This window comes from Triturus cristatus, chromosome 4_2 (genome assembly GCF_964204655.1).
Source record: "Triturus cristatus chromosome 4_2, aTriCri1.1, whole genome shotgun sequence".
Lineage (NCBI taxonomy): Eukaryota > Metazoa > Chordata > Amphibia > Caudata > Salamandridae > Triturus > Triturus cristatus.
This window is the reverse complement of record NC_140586.1, coordinates 32,290,751-32,311,134: the sequence shown is the minus strand read 5'-3', so window position 1 is coordinate 32,311,134 and position 20,384 is coordinate 32,290,751. Positions and strand designations below refer to the sequence as shown.

The window sequence follows — 20,384 nt, the reverse complement described above, 5'->3', positions numbered from 1 at the left end:
GGCGCACGACACCAGCCAGTGAAGTCCCCGCCCTCCCTCCTTGTCACCCCCGGTACATGTCACCGGGAGCCCTAGATGCAGCCAGACGGGCAGTAACACCAGCCCTGGTTTGAACACTCCATGTTAAGAACGGTCCAGCGGCTCCAGTGCGCCCAATGACCACCTGCCCCATCAAGCAGTAAGGAGTTCTGATATGTCATGAGCTTGACCTGTTCTTGACAGAGACTGCAATTGCCAGAATGCACTGGGGTAGCCAGAGTGACAGTTGGCATGAGGGGGATATAGATGAGATCAACAACATATCTTGACACATGCTAACAGCGTGTTCCCTGGCGGCATATGATGCCACCATCAGTGATGTGGTTGGTGGTGTGACGCCCTTAGTGGTGCAGGTAATTTAATGAAGCATAAAGTGGTGCTGAAATGTCTGTGGGGCGAGAGAGAGGAATGCGATATTTATGCATTTTTATATAGCGCGAAAATTACCAAAAGTTATTAGAGTGCTTTAAAAATAAATAACAGGTTTTATTATAAGACATACAGTTTTACAAGATGCAACATTACGGGATAGAGGTTAGTGTCAATTGTTACAAAGGGACGGACTCACAATTGGTGGTGAATATACATGGTATGGGGGTAGAAGCAAAATAAGAAGGAGTAGGGCAGGTGTGGTGCTGTAGACCTCACCCAAATATATCTGGCCGAATCAGCAAACTCACGTGAAATTTTCTAATCTACACCAGTCGCAAGGTTGGGTAAGTTTTTCCAGACAGTTCTCGGGTCATAAAGGCTGTTCAGAACAACCACATGTGGGCGACATCAAAGGCGGCCGAGTGGACTTAGCAGCGTCAGCAAAAGTGAAAGCAGGCTGGCTGGTGAGTGGTGTGCGATGTGCGCGCACCATGACGAGAGAGGAAAGACATATGGCGTCTCTGCTCGTCATTGTGCACGTAACCGCACGCCCGTCGCCAGTGCACGCGCCAGTGGCCTGAAGCGCTTCCCCAAAAGTGGATTGCATGGCGGCATGATGCACGTGATTGTGCGCGTCCTCGCCATGCAATCCGCTTTTGGGAGCACTTTTGGGAGCCCCTTACTAGAGTCTCGCTGGGCGATCGCTTACGCGATAGCTTACGCGATAGCCAGGCGAGACCTAAAAACAGCAGCTATAAACTCAAAATTGCTTTGGAAGAAAGAGGATTCATTTTGATATAGGGATATCCAGTATACGTGTTGGTACACTGTATCTGCCTTTGTTTATGTTGAAGTTATGCACATATATATATATATATATATATATATATATATATATATATATATATATATATATATATATATATATTCACTTAAAAAACCATAGGTTTCACACAGGTTATAGTTAGGTGGATATTTCACTCGTAAAAAACCAATGAAATTCCCCCGTTATAGTTAGTTCAGATAACTATAACTCGCGCGCCCGCAATCCACTGCTCATGACGTCACATATTACATCACTCATGACATGGTCAGTGGCATCACTCATGACATCACTGATGACATCATCCTTGTGATAGAGTGGCGGTCGCGTGAATTTGCAAGGTTATTTAAATGATAATTCCTAACTATAACGTGTGTGAAACCTATGGTTTTTTAAGTGAATTTGTACGTTTTTTTAAATGCTAAGTTATGTAATTATAATTTTTTTTTTTTTTCAAGGTTTTGCACCGTGCGCGCACCGTGCGCGCAAGGTGCGCTTCGCACACCCCGCGATTTTTTTCAAAAAAAATAAAATGCACTCTGGAACTTGTATTGTTTACTCAGTCACGTGGGCAACTTGATTTTAAAAAGCGCACAGCAGACTGCAATCAGCATTTGTATTTTGTCCTTCTACCTGTGAGCAAGGCTTGATGCCGAAACGTTAGGGACAGGAAGGAACCTGCTGTGCCTGACGGAAAATAAACGTCGATGTTTCACCAGCAATGGGCCTCTTTTGTGTGTTTTCATGTTGGAGATTGATGGGCTGCTCCGTGCCCATTGTTAAGAGGCCACCCTGAAGGGTTGAGGGCTCCAGTAACGAGAGACTTTTTTTGGGATATATATATATATATATATATATATATATATATATATATATATATATATATATATATATTCACTTAAAAAGCCATAGGTTTCACACAGGTTATAGTTAGGTGGATATTTCACTCGTAAAAAACCAATGAAATTCCCCCGTTATAGTTAGTTCAGATAACTATAACTCGCGCGCCCGCAATCCACTGCTCATGACGTCACATATTACATCACTCATGACATGGTCAGTGGCATCACTCATGACATCACTGATGACATCATCCTTGTGATAGAGTGGCGGTCGCGTGAATTTGCAAGGTTATTTAAATGATAATTCCTAACTATAACGTGTGTGAAACCTATGGTTTTTTAAGTGAATTTGTACGTTTTTTTAAATGCTAAGTTATGTATTTATAATTTTTTTTTTTTTTCAAGGTTTTGCACCGTGCGCGCACCGTGCGCGCAAGGTGCGCTTCGCACACCCCGCGATTTTTTTCAAAAAAAATAAAATGTTTTTTTTCCCCTTGGGGGTCCTTCTGTGACCCCCTGACAAAGGCTAGGGGGTCAGGACCTCTCTTCCGTGCCCCCTTTTCACGTTTTTCACCTTTCTTCCCCCTTTCCTTTTCAGTGCGAGAGACAAAATGGCGGTCGACACTTCCTGATTTCGACCGATTCGAATGTTTACCAACATCTAACAACCAATGAGAATTTCACTCGCGCACGGTCCCGTGCGCAAACGTGCGCGCACAGTGCGCGCACCGTGCGCGCGTATAGATATTTATATGCTTTTAAATGCTATTTTCTCAGGAAATACTGAACAGATTGACACCAGACCTGCAAAAGGCACTTCCCTGACCTGAGGACTACCTCTCTGCCAAATTTCAAGTAATTCTGTTCAGCCGTTCGGGCTGTACCTTCGACTAAAGGTCCTATGGAAAAATGCATGGGGAAAACGTGTTTTGGGACCCCCTTTTTTCTCGGCCCCCGCTTGACGAATCACCCCGAGACTTTCAGGGTAGGAGCTGAGCGGAGCGCCCCATTTGTTTTGAAAATTTCGCGAGGATTCGTCAACCGGCGCCAAAGTTATTCAAAATAGAATTTTCAGATTTCCTATGGAAACACGGTCCTAACTATAACTATCTACTGGCGACCGCCAGTAGATTATATATATATATATATATATATATATATATATATATATATATGTTTTAAAAATATTCCAATGAGTATTGTGAATGTATATCGTGAAAAGATGTTTGTCTTGTTTTTTGTTGTAGAGTATATTTTGGCCCAGTAGTTTGGGGATGAGCTAGGGGGAATAAGTTTCGAATCATAATTTATAAGAGAAGACTAGATCAGTGAACAATTAAGAAGCTCACTGGCCAAAGAGATATTCATTTGTTCCACAGAAGACCAACTTTTGCTGTTTCACGTCTACTTGCCCAACAACATCCATTAATAAGGAGCAATGAGTAGACCCTGGCGACACTGAATTATCAAATGACTATGAGGAGCTAAGTCAAGGAGAATGGGATAGGGAAGATGCTAAACAGTGGCTAGAAAAATTGTATCCAAGAATATGGGAATGGAAGGATCAGGCGGACAAATCGGAACAAGAAATATAGGAGAATAAAAGACAATAAAATAAAGATAGATTGAAGATACAAAAACTGGAACCTACTACAGGTCAGGGGGTCACTGAAAACTCACTGTCTGGGGGAGGGACGTCTACAGATATACCCAGTCAACTGATAGCTCCCGAGACAGATACAACTTCTGGTAAAAGTTACTAAAACTAAATTGATGATCCAACAGTTACAGCAGTTTAATACCAACAATAGTGGATGAGACAGGGGATTCCATGGAAGCGTGCAAGGACCGAGAGGTGGAGGCTTCAGGGGACATAATAATCATTAGAAGAATGAATGTCCCAAAATCCTTAACAATTTCTAACCAAGCATGAACCCTCCCACACAACATCAACCCAATTCCTTCCCCGCCTCCCATCCTGGACCTCCGTTGGGTCCAATAAAAAGAAATCATTTTGTTCAGCGACAGCAGCAAACCTCACACTAAAAGATGGGTAAAGATACCAATGATGTGATTACTATGAAGCATAGGGGGGCCCCAGAGGAGAAATAGGACTCCGTTGGGTCCAATAAAAAAGAAATCATTTTGTTCAGCGACAGCAGCAAACCTCACTCTAAAAGATGGGTAAAGATACCAATGATGTGATTACTATGAAGGCCCTTCAACTTCAGCTGCTAAATTCAGGGATGGCTTAGCGGCAGTTGCGCAGTGGATGACGCGCAACTGCCTTCAACTGAATGCAGGGAAAACTGAGGTGCTTCTCCTCGGTAAGAACCCCGGCCACTGGAGCGATCATTGGTGGCCTTCTCTGCTTGGCCCCACTCCCGTGCCAAAAAATGTTGTGAAGAACCTAGGCGTCTGGCTGGACTCCTCACTCAATTTCCAGTCCCACACAAAGAAAGTGGCAGCTGCTTGTGTGGGTCTACTGAGGAGTCTCAGTCCGATACTCGGTTTCTTCGACTGCAGAACTCGTCAACTTATCATCCAATCCGTTATCCTTGCCCGGCTGGACTATGCCAATGTTCTATTCTTAGGGGCGAATAAAACAGAACTAGCACGGTTGCAACGAGTTCAGAACTCGGCCGCTAGGGCTGTGGTTGGCCTTCCGCGCAGGTGCTCTGCCAGAGCCACCATCCGGAAATTACACTGGCTGCCAATTGAATCCCGAATTCAATTCAAAATTCTCACCACTGCATTTAAAATTCTTAATTCAGACGGCCCTGAACTCCTACGCCCGCTTCTAGCACCCTACACTCCCCAGCGCACCCTGCGATCGCTGGGACAGCACCTGGTGACGGTCCCGCGAACCAAACTCTGCAGAATGGGCGGCCGCTCTTTCAAAGTTTTAGGGGCTAAACTTTGGAACTCCCTGCCTCTGCATATCCGCACCCTGACCAACCTAACTACCTTTCGAAAGGAACTAAAAACCCACCTTTTCTCTGTCATCTAACTCCTCTGTGGTTTCCCCCTCCCCTCACGTTCTGTTTAGGTCAGCGCCGGGACGCTCCGTTGCTGGGGCAGCTGTTTTGCGCTTTAACAAATTGCTAACATAACATAACATAACATAGGGGGGCCCCAGAGGAGAAATAGGACTAGTGGTGCCTGCACTGTCAGTTGACCAGAAGGGTTCTTATGTACAAGGAAAGCTTCATGGTCATAATGCATAATGTTACATTTCTCATAGACAATGGTGCCACTTACTCCACAATATCAGCCAATACTGTCCCCCACTTACCCCTCTCGGGAACGACAAACACCTCCATGGGGATTTTAAATGTTGCCATTACAAGCCCAATCATTCAACCTGTGACGTTTACCATTGGTCCAATGACGGACAAACATTTCTTTGGCGTTTCTGACAAAAATACCTTTAATTTATTGGGTCTTGATCTATTGAATAAGATGAATTCTGTTATAAAATGTACACTGGATGGTGTTTTCTTTAAATATAGTGATGACAATCCATGTATATCTCAAATATGTGTACATCATACTGAAGTTGAATCTGATATTTTGAATTGTTTACCTGACAATGTATGGAATACTGTTACATTCAATGTTTGGGCTTTAAACAGAGCTGATGTGGGAAGAATATTGACTGCTGAACCTGTTTATGTTGTGCTGAAGAATTGTTTTTACTGCAATTTCCACAGTATCATATTTCACAGGAGGGAGAGATGAACTTATAGGAAATAATATCAGCAAATGGGTAAGGAGGGAGTCCTGGTAGAAACAAAGGGAAGTGTATGTAATTCACTGATTTTCCTGGTACGCAAACAAAAGTAATAACCCCTCAAAACCTGATGAATGGTTCAAGACCTCAGTGAGATAGTTCAACCCAGATATCCCATGGTGCCAAACCGCGCTGTTATTCTTACAACCATACCCCCCACCAGACACTTATTTTTGTTTAAATCTCTTTCATTGAGTTTATACACCAACAAGAGAAATAGCATTCACAAATATCAGGCCACAAGTGTTAAAGGCAGAACTTGGCAAGAGAAATACAGATTCTAAATTATTAGTGCACAGTATTGAGGCTATAAGAACTGGAGCACATATCAAAGCCGTGAGCTGCCACGGACAAGATCAGGTGAGTGAGACATAACGTATCATTAAGTCTTGTCCAGGGTAACCCCCACGCTGCCTGGGGCCGTTTTTCGGAGGCCCACAGCTTGTAGAAGTGCCAAGTACTGCCAGAACATAAAGATCAGGGGTGTGTCCCCTCCAGTCTGCAAGCCTGTGGAGGAATAACACTAGGGATGGGTGTAGACCCAACATCTAGAGACTTAAAGAGAAAGAAGTGAGAAAATAATAGAAGAGGAAAGAAGAGAGGTGGAGGGAGGGAGATTCTATGGCTCCATGGTGTGAGGATGAATAAATGCCTGTGATGGAAGACTATGTCCAGATTCTGCAGGGGAAAGTCTGGGCTCCCCCCACCCTCTATCCCGCTTCATCATCACATGTTTCTCCCCTTGGAAGTATAGGGTCGGCAAATAGTTGGAGGGCCCTCAAACGGGGTGGGACTGATCTGGCATGCTCCAATTTAGAGAGGTGTGAGATCAAGGGCTGCCATATATGCTCAAATTTAGCATCAGTGTGGGCTAGTCTGTGAGAGAAAAGCTCCATCGCCATGACATGCCACAGGCGAGTAAGCCACACCGTGTATGGCGGGGTGAAAGCCTTCTTCCAATCGAGCATGATAACCTGTTTCGCTGCAGTGAGCATGTGGAAGATCAGGCGTCAGTCCGAGTGCGTCATGGCTTTAAAGGACCTCGGACGGATCCCTAGAATTGCTATCCCTGGGTCATTCGGCAGGGAAAAGCCCACAACCTCCCTAATGTGGCTCAGGATCTCTTTCCAGAAGTTAGTGATAAGAGGGCAGGACCACCAAATATGCAAAAAGGAGCCCTGGGAAGCCTAACAGCGTCAGCACAGGGAAGCAAGGCCTGGGAACATCTTTTGGAGATGAAGGGGAGTGTAATACCAGCGGGTCAAAATTTTGAATGCCGATTCCTGCTGTGTAACACTCTTAAAAATATGGGGAATGTCTCGCCATAATTGATAGGGGTGAGGAGGCCCCATTTGTGAATGCTGGAGGACTTTGTAGGTCCTAGAAATCAGCCCTCAGGATCCATCAAATGATTAAACTAGGGTTTCAAATGGGGTAAGTTGCCGTGTCGCGCCCTCCGTGTAGTTAGGAGAGTGGAGCCAGTGGCGGATTTGAAAATATTCTAAGCATGTTGTTCTAGGCAGGTGAAAGTCCGTCCTACATTGTTAAAAGGATTTGAATCGACCTGCTTCAAAAAGTTGCTGTATGACCTGGCATTCGCCAGCAGCCCACACGGGAAAGATGCGGGGGATAGGGCCGGTGGTAACTCCTGATTACGTGGTAGGGGGTAGGTGTGAGCCTATAGTAATATGAGGCTGGGTTTGATGTTTCAAAACCTAAAAAATAAGCAAAAGTCTGCGCAAAAGTCTTTGAACTCTCTTTCGGCGGGATTGGGCAGTGTTTCCATTGTGTGTAATTATAAACAGCACTTTGGATACTAGCTTTATGTAAAAAATGGTGACCAATCGATTGTGACCATCATACAGTTCATCATTAGACAATGCTGCTGATTGCTCTAAATCTGAATCAAATTATGCACAGTTTCAATGTCCCATTCATCAGAGAAAGTACTAGAGGTGTTGATGTAATTTAAAGAAATTTTAAACAAAGATAGCATTTTGAAATGTTCAGTAGGACCATATACATCATACAATAACCTGTCCCATATAATTCCTTCAAGAACTTGAACCGCTGTAAATGTTCACCAGGGACAAGTCTCTTAGCTCACGGTGTGATGATGCATATGGTTTAAGACCCAAGTTCCCAAGTGGTACTGCAGAGCCTTCTGGGAAAAAGTGTCAATTCAGAAGTAGGAAAAATACAGTTACTATACCAATCCAAAGTATCAGGAAAAGTAATCCAATTGTAATCCATAGATGTATCCAGGGAACAACGAAGTAAGTCATTTTCAGACAAAGAAAGAAAGCATAAACTCTTAGCTTGAAAGGGAGAGGCATTGTTGGCAACTCAGGTTCACTTGGATCCAATGAGAAATCGTCATAATTCACTAAGTAGCCAGATGCCGTCTGGTCTATTCTTGGCAGCTCAGCAAGTTTTGTAGAACTGGTAGATGAGGCATGTGGCATGTTTACATAGAAGTTGTACATTTTTCGAATTGAAATTGCTCTTGATTGTACAGCTGTAGTTGTTTCAACAGGGAGAAGCCTAATTTCATTGTCGTTCACAGCTTCTCTTTGGAAAGTGGAGTCTTTAGTCATTATTAAAGCTTCCATCTGAACTTCCTGTATGGTACGGAGAGGAGTGCAGCGGCTACTCAGGAGCCCACGTGTCCTAGTGTTAAGAATCAACCACATAGTGTGGTTTGATCAGATCAATTGAGACCCGCCTTTTATCTCAGCGGCCTGCAAGAGCCGGGAGAAGGACAATTCTAGTACCTTCAACAGCCAGGACAGGCACTCTGTAAGATGGCCCAAATTCTTTGTTGTCCACAATTTTTTCTCTGACCAGGTCCACAATCTCTGGAACCCATGAAGAATTTGCTGATACTGTTTTCATTTCCCCAGTGGCGGTGCATTTTACTTGGATGTTGCTTTGTAAAGCTTGGTATTCTTTCAGGTCCTGTAAAACATCAAAACGATCATTTAGGTCAAATGGTGTTTCAGCTGCCACTGTGCTGCCACTATTGAGGTCGGGTACCAACATCCTCACTCCAAACAGGAGTTCATAAAGAGTACGACCCTTTTTGGCATGTTGTTAGGTGCTCTCTGGACCCCATGTAGGTGATTGATGCAACTGCACCCGAGCCTAAAACTCTTGCTGTTAAGGATTGCTTTAAGTCACTGTTTTTCCTCTCGACTACCAAATTTGCCTCAGGATGATAGGGGGAGGAGTACCACAAGTCCACACTCAAACTTCCCATGGTTTTTTTGTAAGCCTGAGAGCTAAACGCCGGACCCTAGTAGGAATGTAGTGTGCCAATTGCCTATAAAGACTTGCAAATCCTGTATAACAGTTCGAGCATCAGCTGAGCACTGGGGCCAAACCCACAGGATCTGGAGCATGAATCTACTGCCACCAAGATCTACTTGTAAGCCCCGTCAGAGGGTAAGGGGCCGCACTGATCCAAATATACACACGCAAGAGGTTTGTCTGAGATCAATAAAGGTGTTTGTGGTGGATGTGCTAGGATTGAGCCTATCATCTGCTGGCAGATGTCACATTTGAGAACAAAGTCCTTGGTCTGTTTAGTAAGACCTGGCCACCGGTAGCACTGCTTTAGTAGTGAAACTGAAGAAGAGATCCCAGCATGTGCTGAACCCAGACCCTTGTGTGCATCTAGTATTAACCCCAATCTGCGATCAGTGTTTGGTAATACTCTATCGGCCACTCCTGGAATCTGAGCATACAGAATGTTTTGTGCATCTAACTTGTAGGAGTATTTGAGTGGAAACCCTTTCGGCAATTCTGAGCCATTCCGTGTGGCATTTACCGCTATCATCGTTGTTCCATCTATCCTCGTACTGGAGTGCGTTATTGCAGCAATGGCAGCAGTACAAACTGTTGCCTTGTTGGCTTCATCTGCTTTTGAATTCCCTTCAACGTGAACGCCAACACTTTGATGACTCAATGTATGAATAACATAAGCCTGTGGCAGGCCTTTTTTCAGCTTTGCCACTTGTTCCAAAAGCATCTTCTGCTTCACTGTGCAAACTTTGGTATCCCTAAATCCATTCTGGCCCCAATAGTGTAAATACTCGTTAAAGGACTGGACACAGTAAAATGAATCACACACTATAAGTGTGGGGAATTCACGATCTGTATTTTGACCTTTTAGTTCCGCCAGCTGTGCCGTACAGTCTCCTAGAGACTGTGTGTGTGTTTTTCCAGGAAGAAACTTTCTGTCCTGCATGCACCCTTTTACAATTGAGCATGCTGCGAATATTGTTGTTTCGTTCCTTCGGCCGGCTCGGCAGATTCATCAGTATAAGTGATAAATTCATATCGATCTAGAGGCATTATTTCATCCGGCAGAGGATATTCTTGTTCGTACTGGAGGAATGCTTGTGTCTGTAATGTAGAATCAAATCTGTAATCTACATCTGTTGCAGTGAGAGAGTTAGCCCATTGAATCCATCATGGATGCAATGCTTTAGCATTCGGAATGCTTGCCATTGTAACGGCCTTTAAGGTCACAACCGGGTTCACGACAATTATGCGTATCCTTTGTGCCAAAATTGGCATTGAGAGCCTAGCGCCGAGAATGCTATCAAGTATCTGCTCCCAGGCACTATATTTTGGCAGAAAAATCCATTTGAGATGTCTAGTGTTGTCTTGTATTAAGATACTTGATAGCATTCTCGGCGCTAGGCTCTGAGCACCAATTTTGTCGATTACCCCAGGGGTATTAGAATAGCCTCGGGTTGTTTTCAGCCAGGGTAACAGAGTTACTTCAAAGTTTGATGAGGTGGTGTTGTCCTATGAAGATGGCATCTATCTGACGGACGATGAATTAATGGAACACTTGTCTAGGGTAAACCACATAATTCTTGGGTTCGTCCACTTGGAATACAAATTAAATTTCAAGAAATCAAAAATCGCCTATCTCAGTGTCTAGTGTTGTTATGTATTTTTTCTGCACAATGTTATTTATTAGTGCATCACTGTGTACATTCTGAAAGGCAAATGTGCGTGTGGATGCATTTAAATATCTATAATCTAAGACTAGATGATATGAATTATCGGGTTTCATTACAGGAAACAAGGAATTATTCATAGGTGAGGTGCGGTTCTCTATCACCCTCTCATATTCAAGTTGATCTTGGATCTCCCTGACTTGTTTCTTTGCCTCATGTTTAATCGGGAATTGATTTTAATCGGATTTCGTGAAGAGGTGACTAATCATCACACCCAACATGATTGAGATAAAGTGCAGGATCTAACGCTAATGCCCACTCCTGCGCATCAGAATTTTTAACTGATTCTGGTACGAGGTCGTAGAAAGCAGGTAAAGTAACTTGTTTTCCCATTGGGCAATCCATTACGAATTCAGGTGGCCAATCCTTTTCAGCCAAAAGAATATCGTAACCATAGGTCAGGTTCTCCCAAAAGAGACCCTTTACCTTCCTGGGTATGTCCCCCTCTATTTGGAGCATTATTTCTTATTAACAATGTGGGACACTTACCCTTGTATCAGGTGTTTCCACTGTGATATGCTCACTCAGAGCTACTACCCCCAGATAATCCATCAGGCTCTGGCAAGCTATTGTGACTTCTGCCGCGCTGTCTAGCATCATCACAGCCCATTTCCTGTTCAGAAGCAGAGTCCTCAGTAGCCTGGGCATTTCAAATTTTCCCACCCGCTAACTTCTTCTTTTTAAATTGAGGTTTTGAAGTCTTTTGTTTATATTCCTGTATAATGATGTAGTCCAAAGTGTGATGTGTCTCTCTTTTTAGCATTACTCGCTCTTTCGATCTATACTCTTGACGTCCATCTCTCTCCGAACGCTTATTGGATGCCTTCTGATGGAACGAGATAAAGGTGCATCAGTATCCTGATACCAGTCAGGTTTTCTAATATTGTCACGGTTTCTCAGATTGTATTTTCCTTCTGTGTGTTCCTGTTGTTGAGACCCAGCCGTGACTGTGTTTTGCTTTGTTTATTCTTTTGTTTCTTATCCCATTTCTTCTTTGAAGAATCAAGTGCTTGCTTAGAATTATCTTTTTTAGAAGTACTCTTAAATTGGTTTCCCAGATCTGGCTCCCAGATTTTCTCTGCCAAGTGAGGCATATGTATCTTCGATAATATTAGGCAATTATTTCTCCTGTTGTGCAGGAGTGAATTCCCTCAGGTGTTTGCATATAGCAACCGCTGCTGTCTCCTCTTTTATGTTACTTATACCTGGGCAAAATTGCCCATCAGTTTAATATCCAGATCTAAGGCAGGCTCTGCCCCGTACTCGGTCTGTATTTGCTTCAGTGCATCTGGTATGACCGCTATTGAAGGGCTACGATGTGTTCTGGTATAGACTGCAGCGAAGATTGTAACCCAAGTGACACAATCTTCTATTGAGGGAGCCATACCCATTGGCAAGCAAATTGTCAGTATTCTATGTTTTTCCTGTGGGCCTGTATGGGGGAAAACTGCTTCAAGCAGTGCTGCTTTTTGTGCTATCCAGAACAGGATTTGCTAGTGGGAACCTTTCCCATAACGGCATTTAATGTTTGTGGGCTAATACCTGCAGTAGCCATGTTTGGTTGTGTAGCCTGAGCAGCCCCTGCAGGTTGGAATGTAGATGTTCTCATTGTGTAACTGATCAGACACAGAGAATGAGGTATGAGGCAATCTTATCTGCACCTATTATTAAATTTGGTCAAAAGTTTTATTTAGCTTATTTAGGGTGCTAGGGATCTGAGATTCAATACCTCTAAATCTCCAATAAGGCTATACACAAAAGAAGAATATGATCCAGCACACCATAGAAATTATATACAGTGCAATAAGTAAATTCCAACAGAAGCACAGAAAGGGGTCCTCATGAGGAAAACGCATTTCAAACCCACTGCAAAAAATTCTCTCTTACACTTTGAAAGTTTTCACCCTAGACCACTGAGGGAGAATCTACCCTACATACAATATCTCAGACTGCGCCGTAACTGCAATGAAATCAAAGAGTTTAAATCCCAAGCAGAACTACTGACAGAAAAACTAAAGAACAGGGGTTACCCTAACAAAATTGTCCAAAAAGCACAAAAAAGAGCAAGAAATCAGAATCGGGAAAGTCTATTGGAACCCAAAGTCAACACGACATCCACTATACCACTTACCTGTGTAACAACATATAACTCCATCTCTAACAAAGTCGCTAGAATGATCCAGACCTATTGGAAAATCGTAACTTCAGGCAAACTTCAATGGGAAAAACCACTGTTCTCTTACAAAAGATCAAAAAATCTCAGAGATAGTTTGGTATCTACCCGCCCTCACAAACCAACGACAACCCCTAGCACTGTGCTCAGTGCATGGGGCTTACCTCAAGTTACCGGCCATTTCCCTTGTGGCAATTGTAGTATTTGCCATCTGACACAAACCACAAAAACCCTACACCTTGAGGAAGGTAAAACTTGGAGCATCAAAAAACACACAAACTGCAACTCAGCCAACGTGATTTACCTAATCACTTGCCCATGCCACCTGCGTTATGAGGGCATGACCAGCAGGAAAATAAAAAACAGAATATGTGAATACCGGAGCAACATCCGTTGCAAACGCAACACCACGAAACTCACAGACCACTACTTAACAATGGGACATACTACCAATGATATGACCTGGGTAGTAATCGAACAACTTGATGCCAACACAAGAAACATACAAGACCCGCTGTTTGAAAAGGAACAACGTTGGTGGTGTTGAAAGTTCAAAGGAAATACAGACTCCGACCGGTAAGTCCAAGTGCCTTTATTACTGATCATCCACTCTCCATCTCACAGGATGGTACTTCAACATTCTAACATAGACTCCCTGGAGGAGACCAATAACTGGGGAAGGACAGGGAGGGCCGGAACGAACCATTACCGGAAAAATACATTACTGATTAATTACAACACTTCTCCCTATGTAGGGGAAAGTTACCTTACAATATTTTCACGATATATTCACAATTCTATCCTTACTCCATGTCTGACCATTTTCCAGACGAACCATATTCCTGCCAGACTTGTCCACCCGTATGGGAGCCCCATACTTACTCGACCCTGATTGTACATGGGTAGGTTTCCTGACCATCACCGGAGTGTCAATTTCAAAATCTACATTTTTGACACCATGTTTGACATCATATCATTCCTTGTATTTTTGTGGATGACTCTCTACTTTCTCTTTGCTTTGGATTAGATCAGGCATTACACTTTTCCCACCTCCCAACCATGTGGGATACATTTTGGTACTAGGCTCCCTCCCTCTCAGAAACACAAAAGGAGATACTACAGTAACAACATTGGGAGTGGTGTGGTATGCCCACAACCACTCTCTTAATGAGTCTTCGACATTGAACCCATTTGTGATTGCTAGTTGAATGTGTTCTTTCGCCATACGATTCACCCTCTCAACTAAGCCATTGGCTTAAGGACAATAGAGTGCCGTCTTTTCATGTCTTATATTAAGTTCTTCCATGAATTCTCTCATCGTCTCAGACACAAACTGCACCCCATTGTCTGTCACAAGAGTAGACGGAATGCCTTCATAGACAAAGATGTTCTTCAAAAAAGAAATGAGACTGTTCGTAGTGGTGGATGATGTAAATTTGAAATTGACCCAATGAGAGGTGTAATCCACCAGAACAAACATGAACCTCTTCTGCGGACCCAGCATTTCCATGGGACCAATGATATCCATGGCCAATTTGGTCCATGGGGTCATTGGGACACTCACAGGGGCCAAAGGAGCTTTGTGAGAAATCTTACTCTTATCACTTTTAGCACAGCTGACACATTCCTTAACCTTTAACTCAATCAAGGAATCCATTTTAGGAAACCAAAAACAGCTCCTAACCTTGTTTTTGGTGAGACTCCTGCCCAAATGCCCTTCATGTGCTAGATCTATTATTTTATTCCTCATACACATGGGCGGAATGATTTTATCACCACGCTGTATGCGACCAGACATGAGGCAAAGTTCTAGTCTCACTTCCCAAAAATCTCTAAGATTGTCGGGAACATCCGAAATCTTTTCTGGCCAACCTTTAATGATGAGTTCTTTTAATGTCTCCATGGCTACATCCTCCTTCATTCCCTTATCCCACTCATCACTAGTTAGTGGAGCTAGACGAATGGGAAATATGGGGACATCTAACGATTCTTCGCTCTGAATGCCTTTGATAGGTGATCTAGATAAGTAGTCAGCAATCACATTTTCTGGAGCTGGTAAATACTCCACTTTAAAACAGTAATTTTCCAGACCTAGGACCCATTTACTTATCCGGGGAGACATATTTTGAGCATGTTCTGGTGAAAACATGAAAGTTAATGGTTTGTGGTCCGTGTGTATAACAAATTTTGTTCCCCATAGGAAAAATTTTAAATGATACACCGCCCAAAAGCATGCCAACGCCTCCCTCTCAATAACTGAGTAATTGCGTTCTGATGAGCTAAGGGTCCGGGATGCAAATGCTATGACTGTCTCTTCCCCCTCTCCTTTCTGAGAAAGCATAGCTCCTAACCCTTTGTTAGATGCATCTGTAGTTAATACTGTTTTCTTGTTTGGATCAAAAGTACCAAGAGCTGGAGATTCTGAAATGCGATGTTTTATCGTTTCAACCATCTCACTATGTCTTTCTTCCCATTCAAAAACTGTGTTTTTCTTGAGAAGCTCACGTAAACCATCACATAAGTCAGCAAAGTTCCTTACAAATTTAGACATATACTCCACTAAACCCAAAAACGATTTCAGTTCCTCTTTGTTCGATGGGTGTGGGGCATCCTTGACTGCTTGGATTAAACTATATTTGGGCCTAAAACCTTCTTTGGATATGGTATGGCCCAGATAGTCCACAGATGTGACTTTAATCTTGCATTTATCTAGTCGAACTGTCAACCCTGCTTCTGAGAGTTTGTGACACACTGTATTGAGGGTAACATCATTTTCTTCCTCTGTCGACCCATATATAAGTATATCATCCTGGAAACAGAGTGTATTTTTGACACCCTTGAGGACCTGTTGCATTATTTTTTGAAAAATGGAAGCCGCTGAGGCGAGGCCAAACGGCATTCTTATAAACATATATGCCCCAAAAGGTGATGTAAAAGCTGTCAAAGGTCTTGACTCAGGATGTAATTCAACCTGATGATAGGCCATGGACAAATCAATGACTGAAAAAAAATGCCTTCCCCATTGTACTTAACATCTCATTTATATTGGGGAGAGGAAACCTCTCTACCCAAATATTGTCATTTAATGAGCGAAGGTCCACACACAAACGAATACCTTGTCCATTTCCCTTGGATGCAAGAACTAATGGTGCGAGCCATTCCGTAGCTTCAATGGGTTGGATGACCCCTACTTCACATAACTTGTCCAACTCCGCTTTGAGCGTTTCTCTAAGGCGAAATGGTACAGGACGTGTTTTGTGCACCACAGGCTTGGCACCTTGCCTGACTTTAATTCTGTGTTGAAAGTCACGTAACCTACCCAGTTTCTCAGTGAAAAGGTTCGGGTATGCATCCTGCAAGTGTTTGTCACTGTCAGGAACATTGACTATAATGACCTGGTTCTTATCGTTTGGATCTAAAATGATCCCCAGTTCTTTCTGGTGTTGCCAACCAAGAAGGTTAGCTCCACATTCCACTACATACACTTTTCCCACCGTGGATCTCCCTTTAAAGTTTATGTGACTGCTTATCATGCCAACAAGAGGAATGGGATCTCTCGTGTAGCCCTCTGGAGAAATATCAGGAGTACTTAACATCATTTTACTACCCCTTAGAGACTCCTCAAAGTCTTTGATATTTATCAACGTGAATGGTGAGCACGAGTCAGCATACACCTCCAATGGTTTATTATCAAAAAACACAACACATTTGGGATAGATAGGTTTAGACCCTGCATCACTATCTTTCACTTGAAACACAAATTTGGCCTGAGGTTCACCTTGAGTATTGATCACATTAACAGTATTACTCACGCCTTCTCTACATACCCTTGCTAGGTGCCCTCTCCTGTTGCACTTTTTACATAAAACATTACGTGCAGTGCACAAAGGGTTGTTTGCAAGATGATTACTGCTACCACATCTAAAACATTTTAGCCCATGTCCCTCCTTGGTTGATTTTAAAGTAGTAACATCTTTGTTGCCCCACTTGTCAGATATTTTCTGCACTTCACTGCTACTGGCTACTGGCTTCTGCTTGTACTACACCTACTACCTCCTCTTTAACCTTCATTTCCTTTACACATTTAGCAGTATGTTCAATAGATTGTGCAATTGAAATGGCCTCTCTTAGCGTGGGATTTTTCGCAAGTAATTTTTCTTGAACCCTGCTATTGTTCGTGCGTCTGACAAGTTGATCTCGAATGAGCGAGTCATTTAGATCCCCAAATTCACATAACTGAGTGAGTCCTCTTAAGGCTGCAATATAGTTATTAATCGACTCACTTTTCCCTTGCATCCTGCAAAAATATTTATGTTGTTCCAGAACCACATTAACTTTGTCACCAAAGTGTGTTTCTAATTTTACAAGAGTAACATCATAAAGATCAAAATCATCTTCATTATCCACCTCAGGTTCAGGTAGAGTTTCATACACTTTACGACCATGCACACCCAAGTTATGCAGCAATATGTGTTGTTTCCACAGGGCAGAGAACTTCTCCCCCCCCATAGCGATAAGATATGACTCAAATAGTTTTGTCCAATCCTTCCAGTGAATCTCCGGATCACCACACTCATTGAGAAAGGACGGTGGTTGACTAATACCTGGAGTGCCCATATTGATAATTGAACTGCACACTGAACCCTAAAATTGGATTACCTCTAAAGACCACCACTCCCGGAAATTAAAACAACCCGTAAAACAGGACTGTAAGAGCCCAAAACTTATCCAAAATTTACAGGACACAGTTTCTCTGGAGACTCTGATGACGCCCACTGCAACAATTAAGTCTTACTTGTGAGGCGCAGAAAAGCAGAGTACTCCTTGAACGGGCCTCCGGGGACCATAACACGATTCCCAGTAAAGCCCAACAGACCCTCTGGCCAGGATTGCCTGAAAAGGTACTGCCTGCAAGTCTTGGGGCGCAGGAATCCACTATAGAGGATTAATTGACGAACACACAGACCCCAAAAGGTTGCAGCGCCGGACCTCCACCAACAGAAAAGGGCACTTACTGAATGAGGGCACGGCCCTCTAATGGTAGGATCGCCGGAACTCTGTCAGTCAGAAGAAAAATAGTCGATCTCCTGGAACAGACCGGCACTCTGGGGTTGAAGCGCCAATTCTGAGGAAAATCCAGAAAGAAACTCAAAGCCAGCACGCCCTCTAGTGGTTGAAGCACAATTCTGAGGAGATCCTGACGAGATATCGAAGCAGCCCGGCCCTCAAGTGGCTGAAGCGCCGACAGTCAAGCAGCACGGCCCTCAAGTGGCTGAAGCGCCGGGAAACAGACTGCCGGAAGGAAGTTACCACAAAGAACTTGACAAGAACCAGCCCCCCTGGAGTTGGAGAGCCGAGCAGAGATCTCGCAGGGGAACGGCTGGAAATTTCCATAGTAAATCGGCATGCAGGCACCCATGCAACAGTGGCAGAACAAACGGACTGGTACGGAACCAACCTAGGACCGAGACTATCTCTCTGGAAAGAAGCAAAGTGAAACTCAGGGAGAGTCCGCTGCTCCCAAAGCACCACGCAGATCCGCTCCTCAAACACCACACCGATGGAACCAGTAGAACTCCAGACAGGTCAGAGAACGAAGTCCACAAGTGCCGAACAGCTACGCACACCTCAGGAACAGCCAGAAGCACTTTGAAGAGTTCACTGACAACGAATGGAGTACACGGTGTTTAAAGCGGAACGCGCACAGTAATCGTACTATTAAGGAACCCTCAGTCCCAGTCCTCGATGAGATGTTTCACAGGACACAATAAAGGAGAGAGTAAACTAAGGGGAGATGACCCGCTGCCCCCTTCGCAGATCAACCCAAACAAAGAGTCTCAATGACAATGTGCCTTGGAACAATATACAGCGCAAATAACTTTCCTGATAGGCTCCAACCACTTTTTTATGGGCCCCATCCCTCTGGCACAAAGGATATTAACCTTATCTAACACAGACAAGTATCTAAACGCCCAATCAAATCTGAACAGACTCCACCGTAGTCCAATTGTTAAAAAGTGCATATTTTTTCCAAAAAGAGCAACCCCCCCCTCTCTTAATAGACCAGATTCACACACTCGCTGCTTTAAACATACAGTATTATTCGGGCATTCCCCGTTTTGATCGTAATTTAGAACATCTACGACCATTCATTTTAGATTACTCTTCAGTACCACGTGTAGCCCGTAATAAGCCTACTCCGTGGAAGACCAACATTATCATGTACGAAAAGATGTAGAATTTACATACCCTCAATCGTTATTGAGCCAAGTCCCTTTGTTATCCTTTTATTTTCTCCTTTCAAAACTTTATTAACCACACTACGCCCCTACCACCACATATAGCCCGTAATATGCATGCCCCGATGTAGACCAATATTATTCTACACGGACAAGTGCAGCATTTACAATCATTACTGAGCCCAGTTCCCCCTTAAAACTTTATTAACATCTCATGGTCGATAAATCACACTGGTACTTTACGCATGCGTCCAGAACTTAGTATGAACACACATACGCGCTCATGCGCATGCGCAGGTATTTCAGGTCAGCGCTCTAGGCGATTTCTGGAAGCACCCGGCCCACACACGTGACCACACTTCTTAATAGAGACAGCACAGTCAGCCGTTCAATGCACAACAGCGGATCCAACAGGCTGCGTAGGTCATTTCGTCCTTCTCCCCCTGACAAAACGTGAGTACTGACACCCGTGAACCCTCTCCGGGAGCCGCCAGCACTTTTAATCCTTCACCAGTATTGATTATAATCTATATCCTTGAATATCTCCACATCTCGTTAGGGTCAGCATGGGGTACAGCAGAGACCGATCAGATCCTTGAGGCATAACATACTCAGAGTTTAAGTGAGACTGCCATTGTCAGTCTTCTATGTTGTTAGTCTTAAGTTCGTTTTTATGTTAAATGTGATTTAACTTGGTAAGAACCACGCACTACCATCAGATACTTAGTATTTATTATTTTTTACTTGTAATATTGGAATCGTAACGACTCACCCAATGTGCCAATAAGTGATTTCATCTATGAGAACTAAGAGCGCTATAACTACTAGCACCCATTTACTCCTTGTCACAATTCATAACCACCGGGGCACATTGTAGCCAAGCACTGTTTTTTACTTGTTATTTCTTTTCTTATTTATTTCTTGTGGATAGCCATCATGAATGCTCTCACCCAGTCACATGCATGATGCCTTCATCTACAAATACAGGCGCGCGCATGAATTATGATGCATGGCTAACAACTGAACGCTATATACCTGCATTCACTAACCTTTTCATTTACAGGTACTCC

The 20,384-nt window shown here is 43.5% G+C and overlaps 1 long non-coding RNA gene across 1 annotated transcript in view; it reads right to left on the bottom strand.

Annotated features, from left to right (window-relative positions):
- LOC146832866 (uncharacterized) overlaps positions 1-18,220 on the bottom strand; it is a 31,179-nt gene extending 12,959 nt beyond the window's left edge. Inside the window, exon 1 of the long non-coding RNA XR_014960464.1 lies at positions 18,091-18,220. This is a non-coding gene — a long non-coding RNA (uncharacterized LOC146832866). The remainder of the gene's footprint in view (positions 1-18,090) is intronic.
- Between the last annotated feature and the right edge of the window lie 2,164 nt (positions 18,221-20,384).